We start from the raw sequence: 27,085 nt of genomic DNA, 5'->3' as shown, positions 1-27,085 counted from the left end.
GGTTACTGATTGCCAAGCAAAAATTGACTTAGTTTCTCTGACGCTATTTTCTGCTAGTAAATCCCCATCATGCACTGTTATATTCTGCCGAATCCTTTTTGCACCACCTTATGCAATGCTTTGTGGAAATCCAAATGCATAATGGCCATTGGTTCCTCTAAGTCTGCACTGCCTGCTTGTATTTCAGTGGAAGTAATGAAGTAATTTTGAACTCGCCTACTTTATTATCCATTATAATAAAGTTCAACATTCTTTAGCATTCCCAATTACTGATGAAAACAGGTTTTTCAAACAACAAGCAACAACTTGTTATCTAGATGCCCAACAACCAAAAGAATGTTAGTAACCACATTTTGAGTTTGAAGTATTTATCCTGTGGACCAGAATCTGCCGGAGCTTTTGATTCCATATTTTAAAGTGTCAACATATTTTCTAATTTCCATATACTCCAGCTTGATTTGGTTAATTAGCACATATATGCACTGCACTTCATTTTGTATAAGAAGCCCCCTAATTCTTGACAGGACTTATTTGCAATTTTACTGATAATGAGCAAAGTTCCACTTATTATATGAATATCAAGCCATTCCTGAGGCATTTTTTAATATAGCATGTGCTAATAGCAGAGTGAACATTTACAATCAATTCTCACTTATATTACATCACTGATAACCAATGCTATGAAGATTTCAACAGAAAAACCTTATTTAAATGTTATCTCAACATGAGTGTGAGCTAGATAGACCCATACACAATATCAAGCATCTTTGCGATCATATCCTATTTAATCTGATGGTACTACTACCTTTGTTATGACCACAGACATGGTTATATCAAGCATCAGTAAGACTGTAAGACCACAGACATTGGAAAATAATTAGGTCATTCAGCCTATCAATTCTGAGTCACCATTTGATCCCTCTCAATCCCATTCTCCTGCTTTTCCCCATAGCCTTCGACACCCTTTCTAATCAACAACCTATCATCCTCCACTTTAAGTATACCTAACATCTTGACATCCACAGTTGTCTGTAGCTCTGGCTAAAGAAATTCCTCCTCATCTCTGTTCTAAAACAGAATCCTTTCATTCTTATCAAGAACTCTCCTAAGACTGTGACCTCTGATCCTAGATTATCCCATTACTGGAGACATCTTCTCCATGGCCACTCTATCCATGTCTTTCAATATTTGGTAGATTTTAATGAGCTCCACTGTAGTGAGTACAAGCCCAGGCCCATCAAATGCTTCTCATAAATTAACCCTTTCATCCTTAGGGTCATTCTCATAAAACTCTTCTGAACCCTCACCAGTGCCAGCACATCCACATTCTTTCTTTGATGCTGGGCCCTAAACTGCTCACAATACTCCAAATGTGATCTGATTAACACCTTATGAGGCCTCAGCATTACAACCTTGCTTTTACATTATATTCTGGAGCTCTTGATAAGAATGCTAACATTGCATTTGCCTTCCTTACTACCAACTCAATCTGCAAATTAACATTTAGCAAATCTTGCAGAAAGACTCCCAAGTCCCTTTGTACCTCCATTTTCTGAATTCACTCCCCATTTAGAAATTAGTCTACACGTTTATTCCTTCTACCAAGTGTGACAAAAGAGGGTTACAAAAGTACACATAGACTAAGATGTTAACTGTCCTGTGCTATCACCAGTGGGATCATCAGTTGATCTGCCACCTGTCTTCAGGAGAGAGAGATAAGTAAGACAATGGAGTAGCATTTGGAAATATTAATGAGGAGACGAGAGAGAGTTTAACGGAAGGAGACACCGGTCTGAGTATTGTCAGATGGGCTGCTTTGAACCCTGAACTGATTGAAGTCTGATGGACAGCCGATACCCCAACCGGGGGGGTAAAAAGGGACAGGTTCGCTTAGGCAACAGACACCACTCACGACACCACGAAGTAACGAGACCCTGGAAGCGGTGCGCCTCCACAAGTCGGTGGGAGTTTTGGAGGGCTGGTCGCGGGACCAACCATAGACGCACAGGGTGGAAAGATACGGTCGGCGGGAACCTGGTGTGTGCGTCCGCCCTTGCCTGGGTGCCGGGTTCACCGCCGAGGAGCGATCGTATCTGGAACAGAGGGGTCACAGTCGGTGACCTCAGAAGACATTACAAAGGGCTCGCCCGAAAGCTGACTGCGAGGAATATCGAAGGTCTGTTTGGAATCTGATTTGAATATTCATTCGTTCTCTCTCTCCCCCCCTCCCGCCCCCAACGGCACAACAGTGATTGCTGCAAACTGAACTAAACTGAACTTTGTCATTTGTGATTGATCATTTTACCCCTAGACTGCGATAGAGCTGATTGACCCTATTATCCTAGTTCTGTGTACATGTGTGTTTATTCATTGCTAACCTGTTGCATTTATTATCCTTTTGATTAGAGTACTGTGTTGCTTATTTCTTTAATAAAACTTGCTTAGTTCCGGTAATCCAGACTCCAACTGAGTGATCCATTTCAGCTGGTAGGGCAACCCAGTTACGGGGTACGTAACACAAGTGCATGACCATACATTCCTCTAAGCTGTATTCCTTCTTTGTCCGTTCTCCTAATCTGTCCATGACATCTTGTTTCCTCAATACTTCCTGTCCCTCCACCCATATTTGTATCAAACACAAAGTCATCCATTCTGTCATCCAGATCATTAACAAATAGTGTGAAAAGTAGCAGACCAACTTCAAACCCCGCAGAACACCGCTAGTCACTGGCAGCCAACCAGAAAAGTCCCCTTTATTCCTACTCTTTGCCCTCTGCCTGACAGCCAGTTTTCTTTCCCATAATGCCATGAGCTCTTATCTTGTTTAGCAGCCTCATGCGTGAGATTTTGTCAAAGATCTTCTGAAAATCCAAGCCAGCAACACCCACTGACTCCCCTTTGTATAGCCTGCCTGTTATTTCCTCAAAGAATTCCAACAGATTTGTCAGACAATAGTTCCCCTTAAGGAAATCATGCTGACCTTGGCCTATTTTATCATGTGTCTCCGAGTATCCCAAAACCTAATTCTTAACAACAGGCTCTAACATCTTCCCAACCACTGAATTCAAGCTAACTGACCTATAATTTCTTTTTTATTTGCCTCCCTCCCTTCTTAAAGAGTGGAGTGACATTTGTAACTTTTCATTCCTCCAAAACTTTTCCAGAATTTAGTCATTCTTGAAAGATCACTACTTATGCCTCCACAATCTCTTCAGCCACCTCTTTCAGAACCCTGGTGTATACACCAACTGATTCAGATGACTTATCCACCTTCAGACCTTTCAACTTCCTTAGTAACAGCAGCTACTCTCATTTTTGCCCCTGAATTTCTGGCATGTCTTTCACAGCAAATAATGATGCAAAATACTTATTCAGTTTGTCAGGCATTTCATTGTTCACTATTACTATCTCTCCAGCATCATTTTCCAGTGGTTTAGTATCCACTCTCACCTCTCTTTATATATCTAAAAAACTTTTGGTATCCTCTTTTATATTATTGGATAGCTTACTTCATATTTTATCTTTACTCTCCTTATTGTTTTTTATTTACTTGCCTTCTGTTGGTTTTCAAAAGCATCTCAATCCTCTAGCTTTCCACTACTTTGGCTATATCGTATGCCCTTTTTTTTTCTTTCTTTGACTGCTCTTGTCAGCCAGGTTTGCTTCATCCTTCCTTTAGAATGTTGCTTCTTGGGATGAAATGATACTGCACCTTCTGAATAACTCTGAGGAAATCCTGCCATTGTTACTCTATTGTCAAACTTGGGTATGTCTAGGGTCCTCTTCTGATCAACTTTGTCCAGATCCTCTTCATGCCTCTGTAATTATCTTTACTCAACAGTAATACCAATACTTTTGATTTTAGCTTCTTCCTCTCAAATGTCAGGGTGAATTCTATCATATTATGATCACTGTTTCCGAAGAGTTCCTTTACCTTAAGCTCCCTAATCAAATCTGGTTCATTGCACAACACCAATTCCAGAACTCCCTTTTCCCTAGTGGGCTCAACCACAAGTCGTTGTAATAAAAAAGAGACAGCTTCTCGGCATTCTACAAATCCCTTCTTCCGGGATCCAATTCCAGTCTGATTTTTCCAGTCACTTGCATATTGAAGTCCTTTATGACCACCACAACATTGCCTTTCTTACATGTCTTTTCCAACTTCTGTTGTAGGGGAAGCATAATTCTTAAATGTAGGTAGAAAATAAGCCCACAGAAATAAATGGTGCCATCTTCTTCCATCACAGCCACGAATAGAGATCAAATATATTGAGAACAGAATGGGTGTAAATGAAGGACAACACCTTCTCGACCTGGGGAAATGTGTCGTCATAACAGCAATAAAGGCATGGTTGGATCAAAAGGAGAAAAACTCTAGACTTATTTCTGGAAAACCTCTTTAAAAACAGGTCTACGGAGTCATTATGTAAGAGGAGGAGGCACAGACACCTCCCCACAGCTCGTGTTCAGCAGACATCAGTGCTTCAACTTTTGACAAGATTAGCACCAGTGGATTATTCATAATGACACAGCTGATACAGCTGATGAGAAAGGTTGCAATATGTAGGGAGATAAAGGGTGTGGTGAGAGTAGGGGGAAAAGTATAAGAAAAGGAGGGCAGAGTGAAATTCAGTTACAATTTGAGGCCAGGCCAATGAACCTCATAATTATATAGAGTAGATTTCTGTTTTTTTTTTACGAGACAGGCGCAAGGTCAAAAATAGGGACTTTTAAATACAGGCAGTCCCCGGGTTACGAACCAGATCCGTTCCTAAGTCTGTCTTTAAGTTGAATTTGTAGGTAAGTCGGAACAGGTACATACGGTTCTTATTTAGCATCAGTTAAAACGATTGAACCAACCCCTACTCACCACAAATTCTTCATCACAATCACCTTCACTTGCTGCACGTGCAGCTTTTGAATCATTGAAAAGGCTTTGAGCCTCCTCTTGCACTAAAGTAAGGCTAATGCGCATATTACGCTGATTTTGATCATCTAAGCAAATTATCAATAGCCTTTCTATTTCAATAATTAAACCACTGTGTTGCTTAGTAATAATTGTAGCTTTCATCAGGGCAGGTCCTTTCACATGCTCTATTATTCTCACTTTATCCTTTAAAATTATTCCGATTGTTGACCGACTGTAGCCTAACACTTTTCCAATGACTGATGGTGTTTCACCTCTTTCTGATTGCTTTATTATTTCCACTTTATTTTCAATCATGATCGTTTTCCTTTTCTTTGACACATCACCAGCACTTGCATCGGATTTATGCTTTAGAGGCATGGTTACAAGGGTAAATAAGAGAAAAATTTAAGCCAAATACAAAGTTACACACTCAACACAGTGTTAACGGCAACGTGATCCGATTTAAAATGGCGGATAGCGTTCTCCTTCCTCGAGCCAACGAACCACTGAAGCCATACAATGTTTTTATGAGCGTCACAAAGTTTTAATATAATAAGCTTTATGGCAGTCCGTTCGTAAGTACGAGTTGTCCGTAAGTCGGACGTTCTTAACCCGGGGACTTACTGTAAATTAAAAGCTGTAACTCAGCAGTGGAAGTTGATGAACAGGGAGTGGTTGCAGTAAAAAATAACAAACTCAATAAGAGCAAATGAAAATTATGTCTATAAGGTGAAAACTACTATCTTATCAACACGGGGTCAATGGAACGACAACAAAGAGTAAAGGGAATGTAATTAATGGATAACAGAAAACCAAAGAGAAACTATAGTTAAAACACAATTTGCACAACTAATTAGCCAACATCATTAGCCCAAGAATCAGACCCTATTTTGTAGGCTTCAGTGAAATAACTACGTTCAATAAACTCACCATTATGAGAAAAATAATTGTAGCAAGGGAAGGAACAAAAAAAAACTTTGATCAGCATGAATTTTAATTGGTAAAAGAGTGATAAAATTTTTAATCATGGTTTGTTGTTTACTTCTAATTCTTTAAGAAATCTATATTATACATATTGTTCCCTATGTCTGGGATTTTACAGCCTTTCCTTTGAAGCTATTAAGTGACTATTTTACAATGGCTACAGTAGATGTCAGGTATCAAATGTTCACTTTCATTTTAAATGGATAAAAGTAAATTGTGAAGAACATTGAGGCCCAAGTGAAATGTTTTGGCAGCAGCACTGATTCATAAAATCTATCTCAACATATTTCTCTAAGTATAGTTGCTCTAATGTTTCTATTTTTGTAGTAATTGTTCAATGCTTCCTACAATTTCACAGAGGGAATTGACACCATGGAAATATGTTTTGGAAGACTTACCCATGCAAATTCTTAATCAACATATTACTATATGGATTACTTTTGAAACAACATCCTAATTACCACTTTGAGAAAGTAAATGATTTAGTGAAATGCTGTATGACAGCAAATAACTAACCCACTCAGATCATCACACATAAAATGCTGGAGAAATTCAGCAGATTAGATTGCATCTAAGGAGGGAAATGAACAGTCAACATTTCAGGACAAGACACTTCATTAGGACTGGTGAATTCACCAGGATTGATGAGTCCTGATGAAGGATCTTGGCCAAAACCTTGACTGCTCATTTCCCTCCATAAATGCCACATGATCTGTTAAGTTCTTTAAGCAATTTGTGTGTGTTGCTCAAGATTTCCAGCATCTTCAGAATTTCTTATACTGTATCCCTACTTCAGATCAATACCTGATTCTTTATTTCCATTTCTACATAAATTAGAACTGCTTACTGAGATCATTTTGACTGTGCAATAGTGATACCCCTGAACTATCATAACAGTGGTATTAAATAATAGAGAACAAAACTAAAAACAAATCATCCTGTGTCTGCAGTCTACTGAATAAAGGCAATAATTAAAATGCAGCAATCTATTCACTTTGGAAGAAACGGTCAGCTACATTTTACTTTTATGATCTAAGAAAAATGTGTTAAAATCCCCAAAGTCAGTCAATTTTTATAACCTAATACTCAGGTTTATTCATATGCATCCTGCTATGCATATTCTGAGAGTCATTTCCAAACACTATCATTAAAAAACATTAATTTGCATCACAAATCCAATGGCAAAAATGCACACAACAATAATGATGCTTATTGGTTATTTATATTCCTCAACAGTTACAATTAACTAATTACTCTTCATTCATTCGAGTCACAACATCTTCAGTAAAATTGAAATGGTAATCCAAAATTAGCTGAGTTCATTTGACAACAAATTTAGATAGTGATTGCTAAGGAAAGGGTGCAAAATAGGTTATGGGTGACCTAAATTGATAGTATAATCCAAGAGTATTTACCGGTAATTTTAACCCACTTTCAAAAAACATTTTTAAGAGATATTATTGATGTATTAAAGTAGCTTTCTTGGTGACATTGGTGAGGTGCACCCTGTGGTTGAACTATTGATCACACAGAATTGATGTTCAGCATCCCTCCATATAGGAGCTGTTCCCACAGTGGCCCTCAAAGCTCAGCAGCATCGCTGATTGAATATAATTTCCTAATTCTTTCAGTGGCTGTGAAGGAAATTTTCAAACAGGACAGAAGTATTTCAATTTGGAGAAGCTTCATGTGCTTTTCAAGGATCCTAGAGACTCCTTGTCTAAAGGAGTAAAAGAAAAAGATAGTTTAATGCAAAGGCACAGGGACTGCAATAGTTCAACAAGAAACCTGTCGTCATCCCTGGAAGGCAGCTAGGGAGCCACAGTGCTGTAGCAGTTAGTGCGACACTATTACAGCTCAGCGAGTCGGAGGGTAGAATTCAGTACCATTATCCTCTGTGCATCCTCCCTGTGGAGTGCTGGCTTTTCTCTCGGTCCTCCGAGTTCCTCCTGCAATCCAAAGATGTACCAGGTGGGTTAATTGGACATTGTAAATTCTCCTGTGATTAGATTAGGGTTAAATCAGTGTTGTCGGGCGTTGCTGGGCGGTGCAGCTCGAAAGGCCTATTCCATGCTGTATCTCTAAATAAATAAATAAAACAATTCATTTGGAAAATAAAATTGTAAACAAATCCTTGCACCTGTCTCACACCTTTATAAGGTTAGCAAAGAAAGTGCACACCAGCAAGAATACAATGGGAAGAAGCAGATGGAGATAAGAAGCACAGAACAGTGTACACAGGAAAACAAAGACTAAGGAGCTTTTGACTTGAGAAGGAAGAGCCGGTAGTGGATCCAGAACCCCATAGTTTGGTTTTCAGACGGTGATTCACTTTTATAGGTATTCAGATATGTTCCAACCAGCTCTCAAAGTAGCAAAAATTATGGAGAAGTCCACATCCTATTAGTTGAGGCATGAGACTGCATGTAATTTGAAGAATCTAAGTAATCCAAGACATTTCCAATGTTCCACAGAGGAGATTTTTTTTTGCTGATTTTACTTCCTTTACTGAGTGTTCTAATTGTCACTTCATTTTATCTGAGTAAGGAAGTCATATTGTAGCTGAATAATATATTAGTTATGCTGCACTTGCAGTATTGTGTGCAACTCTCATCACCTCATTACAGAAAGGATGTGCAGGCTTTGGAAGGGGTACAAAATGGATTTGCCAAGATCTGCCTGAATTAGAGGGTATGAAATAAAAGGAAAGATTACACAAATGGGTTGTTTTCTCTGATGCACCAAAAGCTGAGGGCAGACCTGACAGAAGCTTATAAAATTTAGAAATTTGATTATAGCATAAACAATTAAAGTCTTCCTTTACAAGAAAGAAATGTCAAGTAAGAGAGAACATGACATAGAGGCACAGAACACTACAGCTCACAAGGTGGCCCTTCGGCCTACCTAGTCCATGTAGAACCATTAATCCATCTCGTCCCATCGACCTGCCCCGGGACCATAGACCTCCATAACCCTCCCATACAAGCACCTATCCCAATTTCTCTTAAATGTTAAAATCAAACCTGTATCCACTACTTTTGCTGGTTGCTTGTTCCACGCTCACACTACCCTCTGAGTGAAGAATTCCCCATTTTCACCTTTCACCCTTAACCTGTGACTTCTAGTTGTAGTTTCACCCAACCTCAGTGGAAAAAGCCTGCTTGCATTTACCCTATCCAAACCCCTCATAATTTTGTATTACCTCTATCAAATCTCCCTGCAGTGTTTTACATTCCAAGGAATAAAGTCCTAATGAATTCAACGTTTCCCTCGAACTCAGGTCCTCAAGTTCTGGCAAATCTCCTTCAATCTTATTTACATCTTTCCTGCAGGTAGGTGACCAGGACTACACACAGTACTCCAAATTAGGCCTCACCAAAGTCTTGTACAACTTCAACATAACATCTCATCTCCTATGCTCAATACATTGACTTATGAAGTTGTCACAATGGCGGGGGCATTGGAAGCAAGGGTGGACCCAAATGCAGGACACATCTTGTGAGGTTACTTAAATTTAGTTTATTGTTCAAAACCAGGAGAGCAAGGCAGGAGTAGGAATAGCGAACTGGACAAGGACTGAGGACTATGACTAGGCTGGGACCAAGGGTCTGGGCTAGGACCTGGAATCGGCTCCCAGAGCTAGAGGAGACATGAAGAGGCTAGGGTATGGACTCTGAGCCAGAGACTGGGCAAGGACCCAGTACCTGAGTCTTGCCTCGGGCTTGGACCCCAGAACCAGGCAAGGACATGACATGGGCTAGGGAGAGGAGGAACATGGGAACACAGAGCCTCGGTCTCGGGGAGCGGGTACATGGAACCATGGACACATGCACAGAACACAGAGTCGGGACCCCTCCTTGAGTACAGGACATAGGGCTGGGACTCGCACACAGAACAGAGAGCCAGGACCCCTCCTTGGGTACAGGACATAGGGCCAGGACTCATGACCCTCCGCGGATGGCAAGATGGACTGACTTACCCCACGGAGGTGAGGACAAGACAAGACAGATCATGACCCCCCTGCGGGGCAACGGCAAGACGGCCTGACTTACCCCATGGGGGCGAGGACCAGACAAGACAAGACATGACCCCCGTGGAGCAACGGCAAGACGGCCTGACTTACCCCACGGAGGCGAGGACCAGACAAGAGACGACAGGACCCCCCGTGGAGCAACGACAAGACAGCTTGACTTACCCCACGGAAGCGAGGACAAGACAAGTACAACACGAATGAACACCAGACAGTACCTATCTAGCTCCGGTGATGGAACTAGACCAAAGTGCAGGCGGGGGCTGCAGACGAGGGCTAGAGGCGAGAGGGGCACCGAAGGGATTCAGACAAGGGGGTAGGACAGGAATCACAGACCACCAGGGCCAGGACTTGACTCAGAACTGGGAAGCCGCCAGGGCCAGGACTTGACTTGGAGCCTCCAGGTAGTGGCGAGCTCTCGACTCGGCCCGGGAACAGTAGACAGCCGTTCTTGATTCTCTCCAGTGGGTTAACTGACGGACCCACCTTGATGAGGAAACTTCGCAGGCTCGCTTTGGAGAGATAACTGGACAGGGTTGCTCTGGTGAGGAGAGGCGAATTACCAGCACTCACTTCGGCAGAGACTAGGCTTGCTCTGGCCAGATGACATCAGCACACCGTACCTTTGATGACTTTGCAGACGCTCCCGCGCTGAACGGCTGAAAGCCAGAGACTATAAACTACCGGTTCAGCCGAGCATTAATTGCCTCTAATCACCAAAGTCGAGGGACACGGGAAAACAGGGAATCAACGGTCTGGATCGTAACATAAACAAGGTAAATTTAAAGGGACCCCGATCCAGATCATGACAGAAGGCCAACGTGACAAAAGCTTTCTTTACGACCATATTACCTGTGACACCACTTTCAAGGAATTATGGATCGGTATTCCCAGATTGTTCTATTCTACCGCTCTCTGTGTAAGGCCTACCATGGTTGGTCCTCCTAAAGTGCATCGCCTCACATGTGTCTGCATTAAATTCCATCTGCCATTTTTCAGCCCACTTTTCCAATTGGTCAAGATCCCATTGCAAGCTTTGATAGTCCTCCTCACGATCCACTACACCCCCAGTCTTCGTGTCATCCACTTATTCTCCGATCCAGTTTACCACATTATCATCCAGATGGTTGACACAGATGACAGACAACTTGGAACCAGCATCAATACCTGAAGCACACCATTAGTCACAGAGCTCCAGTCAGAGAAGCAACCATCTATTACTATTCCTTGGTTTCCCCAACAAAGCCAATGTCTAATCAAGTTTATTACCTCATCTTGAATGCCAAGTGACTGAACCTTCTTCACCAACCTCTTATGCGGGACCTTATCAAAGGCCTTGCTAAAATCCATGTAGACAATATCCACTGCCTAGCCTTCATCAGCTTTTCTGGTAACTTTCTCAAAAAGCTCTATAAGATTGATTAGATACAACTCACCATACACAAAGCCATGTTGACTATCCCTAACCAGTCCCTGTCTATCCAAAAACTTATATATCCAATCCATTAGAATATCTTCCAATAACTTCCCCACTATGGAAGTCAGGTTCCCCAGTCTGTAATTTCCTGACTTATTCTTAGAGCCTTTCTTAAACAACAGAATAACATTAGCTATCCTCCAATCCTTTGGCAGCTTATCCATGGCCAAAGATGGTTTAAATATCTCCTGTATATGGAACTTCACAATATTTTCAACTAGACCAGCATCCTATATCTATATCTATATCTGGTTTTCTTCAGCATGTGCATGATAAGATTATTAAACCAAGACTGAGAGTGGTCCAAACCAAGGGTCTTCATTAAAATCCATCATAAAGATAAAATTTACGTTCACAAATTTGCAAACCTCAGGTGCAATTTGAATCTTTCCTGCTTCACAACTAACCTAGCACGAAATTGTATCAATTACTTTTGCCAAAAGTTGTTAAGATACTTCAAAATCCTGCCACAAAAGCAACAATTATCTGCAAATAAATTGTCAGTCATAGCGGGTGGGTGTTGCTGTGATAGGAGGAGTAATTAAGCACTAGTGTTATTGAAGATGGTGAGGAGACACCATCTAGATTCACATCAGTGCTTGCGTTGAAGGAACTTTGACAGTGCTGTACTGCGGAACAATTTCGGCTCACATAAATTTAGTGGGTACCCAAGTGTTCACAAGTGGAATTCAAATAATAATATTTTGCAGTTTGCCATTGAATAGGATTTTATTCAAAAACAATCTCAACTGGAGCACAAAACAAATAGAATTAATTTACCAGCTGTGTGTATTCTACGCCAAGTAACAGAATTCTTGGTTACCAGTTATAGGTCACTGTTGAATTTGGTCGGCGGCCATTCATTTATAACGTGTACCAAGGATTTCACTGCACCATGGGTCCAGATTAGATTATCTCAGAACCCCCAAAGGCTTTGAACAATTCATTGGTTCAAATCAAGATGTAATAGGGCACATTGTAAATACGTGGGCCTATAAGTTGATCCACATCTCAAAAGGCACACTAAACATGAACAAATCTACCTTCGCATTCCTGCATGTTCACACATTACCTGTGCTGGAGCTGCCCAGAGATGTCACTGGATGTCAGAGATCCTTCACCACAGGCATGGAGTCTGGACGGTGTCTCCTCACCATCTTCAATGACTGACATTCCAACAACACCGACCTGCTTTGACAGATAACAGATAAAGAAAAACACTGAACCCCCATCATTATATAGTTGGCATGCTATTGAACTACCCACCCCGAACACCCCTTCCCCACTGCTTATTCAGTACCCTTCAGAACTAAGAAAATCAATAGGACAATCAAATTACACTTCAATGATCAGTAAAAATAATCATATATCAGCTGCACTTCCTTAGTGTCCCATTTTCTTTCCCATTGCTTTCCTTACTATTTTTAGACATCACGTTTCCTGTGGTTCAACTCAACTGGTGGATGGACGGTTGCTTACTTGCAGAGGAGGAGGTTGTAGTCATGAAGTGAATCAGCATTTCTCTTACCCTGCTGAAGTACAGTTTAACTGATCCTTATGAGACTCTCAAAACAATGGTGATAGCTAGACCAACAAGATGATTTTAGCTACTAGGTATCAGAATTTCCATAATGACACCTGTACTTTACAGATGTGCATAAAAAAACTGTTTGCAAGATTGGTGCTGAGATTATTGGTATCTCACACTGACAACCTAATATACTGGTCAAATCTGTCAACATTAGCCTTTATCCAAATGCAGTCCAATTGTAACAATAATTTCATTCCTATAAAATAAATTACTGGTGGCAATCTCCTCTAGGGAGCTTGCACATAAGCTATTTATTATTCTTGGGCTGGGAGCTGATGGCTCACCACTCACAGATATCATTTTTACACTGACCTGGATTACGTCAGGATCTAACCCTGTGGGTGGAAACGTAAGATGGCATGAAGTGCTGTTTTATTTTCCTTCTGTATATAAAACCTCATCAGTTGGGATCTTTGCAGATGGTATTTCTTGGATACCTGTCAAATGGAAAAGGCACAAGGATAGATCATGGTGAAGGGATAGCACCACTGGAGAAGAAGTTACGGAAGAGCGAGCACTTGTTAGCCAACTAGCCCCTATAAACTGAGAGAGTGGAATGAGATAGAAGTAGGATGTAGGAAGTATCAGATAAACACATCTTCACCTTGAATGATCTCAGACATTGTGAAGTTCATGGCTCATATGATCACTATTATGAAATGGCCTACATCCCCTTGTCAGCTCAATTTAGTCAGGTGCTGCAGTCAGTATACGTGTGATGGTTGGCCTGCAAGGGAGGAAAAAGTGATACAGTACCGAGTGTGCAGCAACATGCCCATATAAAGTACTTTAATAGGTGGAAGTATCTGTATGGCAGCCTTTCTCAACCTTTTTGCCCTGGAGGAGCCCTTAAAATAATTTTCAGATCTCAGGGAACCCCTGCATAAAAATTACTATATCAAGAGCTCACAGTATGTTAGTGTGATTAGTAAGTTGTAGATATAATAATTCAAAAATAATTATCAATGCTCTTTTGAGTAGAGAATGAATTTTAACCAATGTTTCTTGAAAAAAAAAACAGATAATTAAGCTTAGCTTACCTTAATTGAAATTACTCTTTCTCTCTTTCATAAATTTTAAAAACTCATAAGGCAAGCATAATAAATTTTTCAATTCTGGGTCAAACTTTAGATAAGCACACATGGATTTCTCTTTCAACTGAAATGAGATGATTTCTATCCTTGCTCTTGATGCTTGTTAAACAAGAAAAATCTTGCTCACACATGTATGAAGTTGAAAACTGCAACAAAGTTTTCATTATTTTCCTATGAATGGCAAAATACTCTTCTTTCACAGAAATCCAGAACTTGTCCAGGGGTATGTCCGTAAATATCATGTTGAGTGCATGGTCAGAGTGCAGCTCATCAATTTCTTCCTCTTTTCTCAAAGTCAAGTTCTCAAGCTGAGCAGAAGATTCAGAGAAAGGATCCCTCCCCAGTCATTCACTTGTGTTGAAAGGGAGGAAAAATACTGTTCAATTTTGTTCTGCAGTTCTTCCAAGTGGTTTTCGATAAGACTCAAGACTTTCTGATATCCCTCCTCATTCTCAAGCCCAAGCAGCAGTGGAAACTTTTCAAGATTTCCTTTTGTAGTATGATTTTTCCAAAGATTCAGTTTCCTTTCAAATCCAAAAATCTAGTCACTTGAAGTCAAAACATTCTCTCCAGGGCCTTGCAGAGACTTGTTTAACTGGTTCTTATGATGAAAAATGTCTGTTAAGCAGGCTAGTTTCTGCAGCCATTCTTTGTTTTCAAAGCACTTAGCAAAATCTGGCCTTCTGTTTTCTTGAAAGTACTCCTGCAATTCACCGTTCACCTCAAACGCCCTGTTGAGAATTCTTCCTCTGCTAAACCACCAGAATTCTGTATGTAGCAGCAGGCTGGTGTGTTCCTTGTCCTGGTTTTCACAGATTTTTAAAAATTCTTGAGTGAACTGGTCTTAAAGCTACTAAATAACTTGCTTCCTGAACTTTATTTTTTACTGACTGTGACTTTTTTTTCAAAAGCTTTAATCTGTTTTGGGATTCCAATAGTTGTATAAAAATAATCAGCACTTTTACGTGTCATGTGGCTGTGATTTGTAGTTAAGTGTCTTTCCAATTTTGCTGGAGCCATTGCTACATCTGTAAGTTGTGTGCCACAGACTACGCACAGTGGAATAGGACAACTTGGATCACGTCCATGTAAAACCCATTGATAAGTAGCTTTCATTGTAGAGATATGATACCGGCTGATTACTTTAGTCCTGCCCACTGATTTTGTCTCCAGGACCCAGAAGAGGCTGCTGGACTTCCTATGGGGCAATAGGAGGCATTGGATCTCTGCTGCGGTCCCGAGAGTTCTGATGGTGGAGGGTGGTCAGTCATTGGTGTGTGAGTGTGTGTGTGTGTGTGTGTGTGTGTGTGTGCACCCATCTGGCAGCTTTCTGCTTCAGGACCCTGCAGAGATACCTGTACAGTGACCATCTGATGTGCTGGCGATGCACTTTCTCCGCTGGAGACATTGCCTGCAGGAGGGCATGCGGCTTTCAGCAGACAGCATCAGCCCTGCCACTTTGAGGGAACAGCCTCGCTTTTACTGAGAGCTGTTGAGGGTTTGGGGCCTAGTCTCATCCAGGTAGGGTGCTCCTGCACCGGTGGGGGACAGTGCTCTAGCTGTGAGGGGGACTGGTCCCCATCCTATCACGGTGGGTGACGAGGGGGCTTGGGGAAGTGGAGGGGTTTCAGCTGCACCACCACCTGATGGGCCGGAGGGGCTCATTGGACCCGGGCCTCGGGATACCACGCAGGAGAGGATCCCACACAACATGAGCCATCTCGCGGGGATGCCCACCGTGTCTGTCTATGATGCTCCAAAGTGTTTCTTGTACGGGCTGCTCCTGCACACCTGCCACTTCCTTGCCTTCGTCCGCCAACTGGACTTGCCTTAGAGGAGGAGGTCCCCATTGGAAATCTCTTTATGCAGGGGTCCTTCCCCTGTACGTTGGGGTCCCGGGATGGAAGATGTTGCAGGTCAGTGCCATGCAACAGGTTCCTAAGCAGGTTCAATGACACCCCGTCCACCTGTCCATTCTGTGGCCAGGAGGAGTCAGTGTACCATGCTTTCTGGAGTGTGAGAGGTTGCAGCCCCTCTTTGAGTATCTAAAGGGGCTGCTCAGGTTCTGGTAGCACTTCAGCCCCGCGCTCCTTATAAACGGGCAACCAGTACGAAAGGGGGCAGGTCGTGAGAAAGATCTACTGGTGGGTTTGCTCCTGGGCCTGGTCAAGATAACCATTAATGGATCTAACAAGCTCTGCCAGGGTCAACTGCCTGCTCCCCTTTGTGCCCAGCTGTCCTTGGAGAGGGAGTATGATGGGTCCTGTGGGTACAGTGAGGGATTTCCAGGAGTGGTGCTCTCCCCCCGGGGAAATGACTGTTTCATAGACTTTTTTGTGTTCGTTGTTGCACTAGTGCGGTGAAATGACTCCGAAGATTGTAATTCTTCATCATTAACCTCATCAGAATTGTCCATAGGCCCAGCCCTAGATTCCTCTTCTTCCATCTCACAACTCCTCTTCAAAAATCAGCACACTGGATCGTCTCTAGAATGAAAATTTCCCTCCAATTTTCTACTGCACTGGTAGTTTGTTTGCTCTCATAAGTCAGTCAGTGGTACGTAAGGGGAAGTTGGAGGAAGTAATTCAGGAGGGAGAGGTTGACATCACAGCCCAAGTTGGGCGAGTCCATTCAATGCTCGGAAAACACACTTCACATTCTTCAACAGCCTTCCGTCCTTCCCTCCATGCAATATAACACTCATCATCAGCCTATTGTCCTCCCCTCCCTGCAATACAGCACTCATCAATTATCAACGGCTTCTCCTATCTCATGTCAAGGACTGAGAATAAACACAGTCCTACTGTGCACTGCCATACTGGGCTGAGAGACCCCTAATGAGATTGCTAAAGGGGATGCTCGATCACTGCCCACCACTGCGAGCGCTAGCATGGCACATTGCGCAAAGTTCAAAAAATGATGGTTATTTGTTTAAATCACAATCTTTCACAGCACCCCGGTTGAGAAACCCTGCTGTATGGTATGAGATAATGTGTAAGTATTGAAATGTTATTGGGATATGCGTATGCGAACATGAGATGGTTAGTAGAGGCACATACTATTTACAGCAATTATAATAGTTCTTAATATTTCTGAATATCAGAAACAATTACAAATGTTGGATAATGATTTTGACAGGAGGTGAGGATGAGCTTCTAGCCTTACTTCCTGTCAAAGGCTGTCAAACAGTCCATGTTCAAGGCCTCATAGTTATGCTCTCTAAGATCTAACCCCATTGTCTAATTGCACTGGGTAGAAAGAGAACTGTCCAGATCTAGCCCAGCTAAGTGCAGGTTAGTGTTCAGTTCTGATTTATCAGTGATGATGAAATTGTGCTGCTTTGCAGGACTCTGAAATTACGCGTGATTATTGTAAAGCTAATGTAAAGAAGCTTCTGATGGATGTTGCTTAAGAACACAAATTCTTACACAGGTGCATGATACAGTGCCTATAGCTTCACTAAGGGCCACCATTTTAGCACATAGTTGTATGCATGATTGAACTTCTGTTCCTAAGTGTTGAGCATTTTCTTTTTTTAGTAATACGAAGGGTGATTGATAAGTTTGTGGCCTAAGGTAGAAGGAGTCAGTTTTAGAAAACCTAGCACATTTATTTTTCAACATAATCCCCTCCTACATGTACACACTTAGTCCAGCAGTCGTGGAGCATACGGATCCCTTCTTTGTAGAAGTAGTCAACAGCAGGGGTGATCAGTAAGTTCATGGCCTTAGGTAGAAGGAGATGAGTTATATAGCTCTTGTTACATGCACATGCAGTTCAACTCTTTGAATGAAAATGCAGAAAGTTTGAAGTTAATAACTCATCTCCTTCTACCTTAGGCCACGAACTTATCAGTCACCCCTGCTGTGGACCACTTCTGGAGACCCTAGATGCCGACTTCTATAAAGAAGGGATCTGTATGCTCCATGACCGCTGGATTAAGCGTGTAAATGTAGGAAAAATAAATGTGCTAGGTTTTCTAAAATTGACTCCTTCTACCTTAGGCCACGAACTTATCAATCACCCCTCGTATTATAACTGACAACAAATTTTATTGATAGATTCAAAGGAATAATGTACTCAAAAGTATTACTGGCAACTAAAGTGATCATTTAACATGATAGTTTTATGTTACTGTCTTTTATTGTAATAGGAACACAGCTAATTGGAAAAGCAGTGAATTCAATCATATTGAATTCCCTGAAGCTAATTTATCTAAACTAGAATATACAGTATCTCTGAGCCTTCTATGAAAAAAATATATTATGTCTTGATTCTTATGATTTAAAAAGTAAAATTATAACTGTCTTTTAAATATGGGAAATAAAAATGAAATAAAGAAAAATCAAAATCTTGTGGGAGTGTAACCTAAGAAGATATATGTCACATATTTAACACTGTAACACTCAATATGCTGAAGGAACTCAGCAAATCATACAGCATCTATGGAGAGGAATAAGCAGTTGATGTTTTGGGCCAAGACCCTTCATCTGACGTCTCAGCCTGAAACATTGACTGTTTACTCATCTCCACAGATGCTACCTGACTTGCTGAGTTCCGCCAGCATTTCCTGTGCTGCTCAAAACTCCTTGTATCTGCAGAACCTCTTGTTTTTTTGACATTACTGTAACCCTTAAGTTCACCAGTGCTGGTTTTGCATGCCTTAGAGCTTTCTCTGCATTATAAAATGGCTAATTGTTGAGCATGCATCAGCTTAAGCTGAAGTTCTTTAGCAATATTCAGATTTACATTTGAAACACAGCCAACCGAATGAAGAGATGGAAATCATTGGCTTACCTTTCATTTCTATTGCTAAATTCAAGCTCTAAATTAATAATAAAAAAGATTTATACAATAAATATTATTAACTATTATTAACAAAGGTTTTTTTCCAGAAAGTTTCAGCATATCTCTTATGCAGGTAGCTACTTTGCTACATTTTCTAAGGAAATTTGCACTCTACTGAGTTACACCACTAGAACACTTTCTGTGCTAATTTTGTTCAGCAGTTATACCACTTCTGAGTTACATGAACTAAAAGCCATTGCTGCTCACAGATTGGCACAAGTTTCCATTCACAACATTCCTACAGAAGCCAGTTTAACTTTAAGCATTATTTCTGACTTAATGCAGAAAATTAAAATCTTACAAGGAGGTTTCCAGGTAACAACAAAGCAAGAGGCAAGTTCATCGTAATGTAATCTTTGATATCTTCTTATTAAGATATAAGGTGATTAGATCAACGAAAATCCTTTTATTTAATATAGAGGATTCACATATGCTTTGTTAGAAAAGTGGTTGAGCACTGAATATGATCAGGTACCAGCAGAAATAATGCAATTTCCATCTGCTGAGTCCAACTAACAATAACCTGAATGTATGGGCTAAATTAGCTGATGGTAAAGTTAGATAAAGAATTTATAGATTGAATTTAATTACACCCTAACTCATTCAGTAACATCCTGCTTTTGACTCAAAGGACAATGCACTTAGTCTCAAATCCATAATAGAGGAGATGTTTCAGTGGAGTATTGATGTGAATTATGCCAATTCAGATGTGAAACTGATGACATTATTTATTTATATAGAGGAATGCTAAAGAACAGAAACAAAAACTGAAGCTGCAAATCGAATTTTCACTGAACCATGCAGCCACCAGAAACTCCTTCCCAAATTGGGTGAGATCATTAAATCTTTGATGGGGTTCCTCTTCCCTATGGCCTAATTATGCTTCTGTCCAATCACAGTTATTTTGCTTTTCTTGCTAGAAACAAATATTTGATGCTGATGTGGCAGCATGGTAACACAGTGGTTAGCACAATGGGGCAACCCAGGTTCAATTCCCACCACTGCCTATAAGGAATTTATACATTCTCCCTGTGACCATGTGAGTTTCCTCAGGGTGTTCCAGTTTCCTCCCGCACTCCAGAGACATACCAGTTGGTAGGTTAATTAGTCATTGTAAATTGTCCTGTGATTAGACTAGGATCAAATCGGGGTTATGCTGGGCAGCACAGCTGAAAGGGCCAGAAGGACCTATTCCACGCTAAATCTCAACAATAATTTATAAAAAGCTAATCAACAATTAAAACAAAGCAATTAAATGGGTTGTGCAATGGTACAGTACTCTGCCATATTTTGAAGTGAATAAGAATCATGTGCAAATTTCTGGAGGCGTCTGTGTGGCTTTTTAATCAGAGGCTTTGACAACATTCAAGGTTTGACGCAATCACGTTTGAGGTAAATACCATTGCATCATTAGAGTGAAGGATACACAGTTAAGGCAGAGGAAAATGCAATTTTCTGGGAGGAGTATGGGCTTGTGGTATTGTCAGTGTAGCTCCTGGACCTATTCTATTCCATAAATGTCTCTGTGCAAAGTTTTATTTTGTTTGTGGGGAGCTGAAGGTGGCAAGGTTAGGATGTTGGGATTACATGAATAATCCCTCAAGGTCCCAGTGAAGGGACTTGGCCCGAAATGTTGATTGTTTATTCATTTCATAGTTGCTGCTGAGTTCCTCCAGAATTGCGTCTGTGTTGCTTTGAGATACTTCCTTATGAATGTTTCAGTTTTGGTTCCAATAATTTAGAATCTGCTATTAGCACATAAATGTCATCTTTGGAAAAAGGGACATCTGTTCAAATCAATTGAAAGCTATGTTCGGATGGCTATTTCCAATAGGATGGCACTGAAGATCTCATCTGGTCTGTACATACTGGCTGTGTGGTGAAAAAAGCACAACCTCAGACGGTTGAAGAAGTTCAGCATGAGTCCCCAGATACTAAGGACTTTCTATAGTGGGACAATTGAGAGCATCCTGACTGGCTGCATCACTGCCTGATGTGGGAACTATACTTCCCTCAATCACAGGACTCTGCAGAGAGTGGTGCAGGCAGCCCAGCACATCTGTAGGTGTGAACTTCCCACTATTCAGGACATTTACAGAGAGAGGTGTATAAAAAGGGCCCGGAGGATCATTGGGGACCTGAGTCACCCCAACCACAAACTGTTCCAGCTGCTACCATCCGGGAAACAGCATTAAAGCCAGGACCAATAGGTTCTGGGACAGCATCTTCCACCAGGTCATCAGACTGATTAATTCACGCTGACACAATTGTATTTCTAAGCTATACTGATTGTTCTGTTGTATATCTTACTGTACATACTATTTATTACGAATTATTATGAATTGTACATTGCACATTTAGACGGAGGCGTAATGTAAAGATTTTTACTCCTCACGTATGTGAAGGATGTAAGAAATAGCCAATTCAATTCAATTCAATTCAATTCATTATTTGAAAATTCATCATAATTTTTAATATATTAAAATTACTTTCTCCCAATAATAACCATAATCCATCATAAATCAACTTGGCTGTTTCAGATCAGTAAAATTATTCTCTCTTTGTGAAAGCAAAGCATTAGGAAAGGAATAAGTCAGGCACAAAGTAATGCCAAGTTTCCAGTTTTAGATGTCCCTGGAAGTATGTACAATGTAATGTGAAAACATTACCTCTTTAATTCGGGTTAACTTTATAAAATGTGAAGAATATGAGCAAAAAAAAAATATCCTGGTTCTCTTTAGCTTTGCCATAAATATGCAAATCTTTATTATTAAAGAAGCAGCAGCTACAATAATGCTATATCATTTTATTTTTAGACACAGATTCCTTTGACCAGACACAAGGCTGAAAATCCATGTGTATAAAATATGAATAAACAAAAGCAATATATAGAGATGTACGAGGCTCTCATTCACTGACTTCTCTATCTCCATCATGTCTTCATGAGACGTGCCAGATGGAGGACAATTCCCCTCAACGATAAAACCAGAATGTAAGTCATTCACCCAGTTCCTGGAGCTTAAAATTCAATGTAATCATCATATCAGTGGATCCCTGGGAACTATGCCATTGCCAATTAAGTATCAGACTTTGTAGCTCATAAGGACAGGGCAAGAGAATCTGAAAGGGGGACCATCACGTTTTCAGAAAGAGACATTAAATAGTTAGTTAATCAATTATAGAGACCCAAATACCAAATAGTACAGTATGTATCATCTTATCCATGGTGTGTTATATGCTGATTCATTTGCTTGCTTCATGCTGTTATACTCTTCCTCCGTACACTGACTGTAACAATTAAATGAGACCAAGGGACACAGCATTGGCATACTTAATTATTTATAACCCACTTTTAAGATAACACAGCAAAGGCATGAAATCTATCACCATAGCAACATTTGCATGATACAGATTACCTTGGGTATTTGTAGTTTATACATCTCTGACTGCAGATAAAGGCACACAGCTGCTCCCATGTAACACAGAGTGATAAATATAGTTCACAAGCATTTGGAATGGTATTATGAATAATTGTCAAAAAAATGTTGCTTATTTTACAATAAGCTCTGTATTAATCAATTGTACAAAATTGTTCTTTTTATAATTTTTCAGGCACAATAAAATGCATTGAAATATTACTGTACATCAAAATATCACCATCTGCAATTGAGATTTACATATTATATGCATGAAGCACCTTATCTCACCAAAATGACACTAACTAGCGATATAGTCGATGAATCAGAAATCACACACTGCATCAAAGGTTGATTGGGCATAACCCATAGACATTATGAATGTGCCTTAGTAAGACATTCTCTGTATATTAAGGAGTTGACAATGTTCACTGCAGCCTGAAGTGTAATGGCCTTACAACTATCCGATAGATCTAGTGCTGACAATAACATTCATTAAAGCTGTAAAACAGCGATCATTCGCATCAACGAAAGCCTCAGTAGCAACCAAATCTCCCTGTAGTAAATGCACAAGCCTCTGTACATATGTATTGAAATAAACGACAAACAGCAACAAGATATTAAAGAGTGCAGATATTTCATGACTTATCCTATAATTCCTAAGCTTCTCCAGAGATACGTGTTCCATTATTTCATTAATATCATTTTAAGATTTCCAGTTTAAGATAACACGGGTGAAGCACAGTGATGACTTCTGGGTAGAAAATAAAACAAAAATCTACTGTATTAATGACACTTTTTAAACAAAAATGATCACTACAATCAATAGCCAGTAACTTCCCTTTTGGAGTTGAACTGGCTGTGCGACCTGGCATTTTTTGTAGCATGAACTGAAGTCACGAAGGTACGGGAAAGTTGCAGCATGGCGTGTACAGGTGGCTTGGCCCGGGCATGAGAGCAGGGAATGAACCAATGTTTGGCCATTGCTGGAGCAGACTTGGAGCGATTCGATGTGGCAGAATTGAGGCAATGCAAGTGGAGGTGAAGCAGAGTTGAGGTGGCGGAGCCCAGGCCTCGGCCCAAGAGCAAGAAAAGACCCAGAGTTTGATCAGTTCAAGTGCTGGGCTGAATTAGAAAGGTTGGTTTCAGGCCCAAGAGCATACTGAAGTGGCAGAGCCTGGGTTCAAGAGTGAGGAACAAGTCAAGGTCTGGACAATTTAAGGACAATCTGGCCAGGCCAGATTGAAAAGGTCAGAATGTTGGGGCTGGGAGTGAGGAATGAGCTGGCTCAGTTCGCTGGTCCACGAGGTTTATTCATCTCTGCACTGAACTGAGGCTGTAACCTGCAACTAATGGGCTCCTGAATTGGCTGCAGTGATGACTGGCTTCATGGCTGTGGATTCACTTTTGTGAACTTCAGTTCTGAATGGTATTTGTTTAGTTTTTATTGTTTGAGCCATTTGTGTTTTTTTTACACACCTTGGGGTGTTTGACCATCCTTTTTTAATGGGTACTGTTAGGCTTCTTTATTTTGTGGCTGTCTATAGGGAGACGAATCTCAATGTTACATATAGTAAACATACTTTGATAATATATGTACTTTGAACTTCGAACTTTGAACTTTTTGTGTATTATTACTCTCTAAATTACCAAGTCTCTTTTGCTCTAGCCGCAGTTAAGAGCCCTAAAATTAAGCTATTCAGACAAACTGGTCTCAATTTTACTTTCTTTGCCTAATGAAAGAAGAGAAGAGGGTAAGGTTGTGAAAGACAAGGTGTTAGAATTTGCATTTTATGGTGTATTGAATGTATGTTGAATATATACTGAAATTAGATCTTAATCATAAATTAATCTTAACCAGATCATTATCTAACTGGTGAATTGGGATTGAACCAATGCTCTTGGTTGCCTAACATGAGATTCTGAGCAAGAAGCACCTTCACCAGGATCTATTCTTTTTCACTTGTGCCTCTGCAGTTCAAAACACAATTTAGATTCCTGCTTTTATATACAGTCCCAGAATTCCATCTCAATCTCTCCTAATACTCTTTTCATAATGCCTCCCAAATACACCATCTCTAGCTCTCCCAAAACCAACTGCAACATCGAGCTTATCACTCTCACTACCACTGACCAGATCCATAGATTCACACCTATAGGTTCATGTCACCATTAGAACATTCTTAATAATAGCTGGGTTTGCCAACCAGACTCCACTCCACATCTCCTCATATACTGTAAGTCAGAACAATTTAGCTGTATTTGGTCATAAGGAAGTTATAAACTTTGTTCAATACATATGTGGAATATATACATACCATTTTAGCATGAAATGATATTTGGTATTTAGAGTCTACAAGTAGATACTTCAACTCTAGATGTGATGTAAAATTGGTGATGGTAATTCTGGCAGTTCGAGTGTCATCTATCCAATTTTCTGCTCTGCATTGACTCTAATTTGACTGTCACCTGCAGACCTCTTTTTGAATTCCATAGACACAAACAAAAGATCACTAGTTTTAAAGATAGGGGGTTCTGAATACCACAACCTCTCCGGTGGACATTCCAGAGTAGTAGTAATAGTATAGTTGTCAGGCATAGAGGCGTGTTAATGCAATCTAATTTGTTGGCAGCAAGCTGGAAAGAACCTTATTAGTTCAACAACAGAGGGTATGACTTCTATCAGCAACATGAGCATGGCATCTGTTAATTTTCATTTGATCATCAATATTGCACAGATCTTATCTGAGCTGGAAGGGTTAACGTACAGGGTGATGGTGCTTTAAGGCATACGATTGATTTCCCAATAATAATTATCAAAGACCACAACAAATTTTCCACCTTGATATAAGTTCTGAGCAAAACCCTTGAAACTTTAGAAAGGAGAGCACCATGAATCATGGTTTCTTACCTCGTGCATGCAGGACTGAAGGACACCTACCAGAGTTGTCAAACCTGCTGAAGAATGGCACGATCCAAAGAAGAACAAGTAGTTCCCTGCTTCACTGACATGTAGACCTCAACTAATCATAAATCAGATCTGAATGAAAACAACAGAAAATGGTGAAAATATTCACAAGAGACAGCATCTGCACACACAGAAATGGAGCTCTGTTTACTTTTTAACTTGTGACATAAATGCATCTTATTGTTAATTTATTTGTAGTAATATTATTTGTTGTGTTCTGGGTGAGATATATGTACTGTGTTGTGCACATTGGTCCGGAGGAACATTGTTTCATTTGCCAGTAGACATGTACAGTTTGAAATGACAATAATCTTGAACTTGAACTTATAATACTTCAGATGAGTGTTCATTCACCCACCTGCAGTATTTACTTCTGTACCTATATGTCCTCTATTGAAACTGATTATATTGTAAAGGGTTTTCTCAGCAGTGAAACACTTTTAGGATCCAGACAAATGCCAATCTTTATTTTATTTCTTCTCAGTAATGTTTTAACTATGAATATAACTGGTTATTGCTTTCCTCAAACACATGCTATTAATATTGATTTATTATTGTCACATTTACCACAATACAGTGAAAGACACATTTTACATATTTTTAATACAGATCAAACCATTACTCAGTGTATTGAGCCAGAATAAGGTAAAACAGTAACAAATCAGACTAAAATCAAAAAGCTACCAAAAGAGTGCAGTGCAGGGGAAAAAAAAGTGCATGATCATAATAAAGTAGAATGTAAGGCCAAGAGTCCATCGTATTGTATAAGAAGTCCATTCAAGAGTCTGATAATAGTTGGATAGAAACTGTCCTTGAACACAATAGTACATACTTTCAGGTCTTTGTAACTTGACCTCAAAAATGGGTGTTTAGCCCACTACTCTCCTCTCTCTACACCCATGACTGTGTGGCTAGGCACAGCTCAAATACTATCTATAAATTTGTCAGAGACACAACTGTTCTTGGCAGAATTTCAAATGGTGACAAGGAAGCATACAGGAGTGTGATAGATCAGCTGGTTGAGTGCTGTTGTAACAACAATCTCGCCCTCAACATCAATAAGACCAAGGAATTGATTGTGGACTACAGAAAGGGGAAGTCGAGGGAGCATACACACCAGTCCTCATTGAGGTATCAGTAGTGGAAAGGGTGACAGTTTCAAGTTCTTGAGTGTCAACATCTCTGAAGCTCTATCCTGGGCCTAACACATGGATGCAATTACAAAGAAGGCAAATCAGCAACTGTATTTCATTAGGAATTTGAGGAGACCTTGTCACCAAAGAATTTAGTAAATTTCTACAGATATACCATGTAAAACATTCTAACTGGTTGTATCACCATCTAGTATGGAGGCACCAAAGCACAAGTTCAGAAAAAGCTGTAGGGAGTTGTAAATTAAGCCACCTTCATCATGGGCACCAGACTCCTCACCACTAAGGACATCTTCAAAAGCCAATGACTCAAAAAGGCAGCATCCAAACACTAAGAACCCCCATCACCCAGGACAAGCCCTCTTCATGTTGCTACCATTAAGGAAGAGGTACAGAGCCTGAAGACCAAAAGACCATAATATATATGTAGGAGCAGAATCAGGCCACTTGCCCCATCGAGTCTGCTCCACCATTCCATCATGTCTGATTTATTATCCCTCTCAATCGCATTCTCCTGCCTTCTCTCCAAAACATTAGAAGCCCTGGCTAGCCAAGAAGCTTTCACCCTCTGCTTTAAGTATAGTCAATGACTCGGCCTCCACAGCCATCCATGACAA

The sequence above is a fragment of the Mobula hypostoma genome, chromosome 6 (assembly GCF_963921235.1).
Source record: "Mobula hypostoma chromosome 6, sMobHyp1.1, whole genome shotgun sequence".
In the NCBI taxonomy this organism is placed as follows: domain Eukaryota; kingdom Metazoa; phylum Chordata; class Chondrichthyes; order Myliobatiformes; family Myliobatidae; genus Mobula; species Mobula hypostoma.
Note: the sequence above shows the minus strand (reverse complement) of the source record.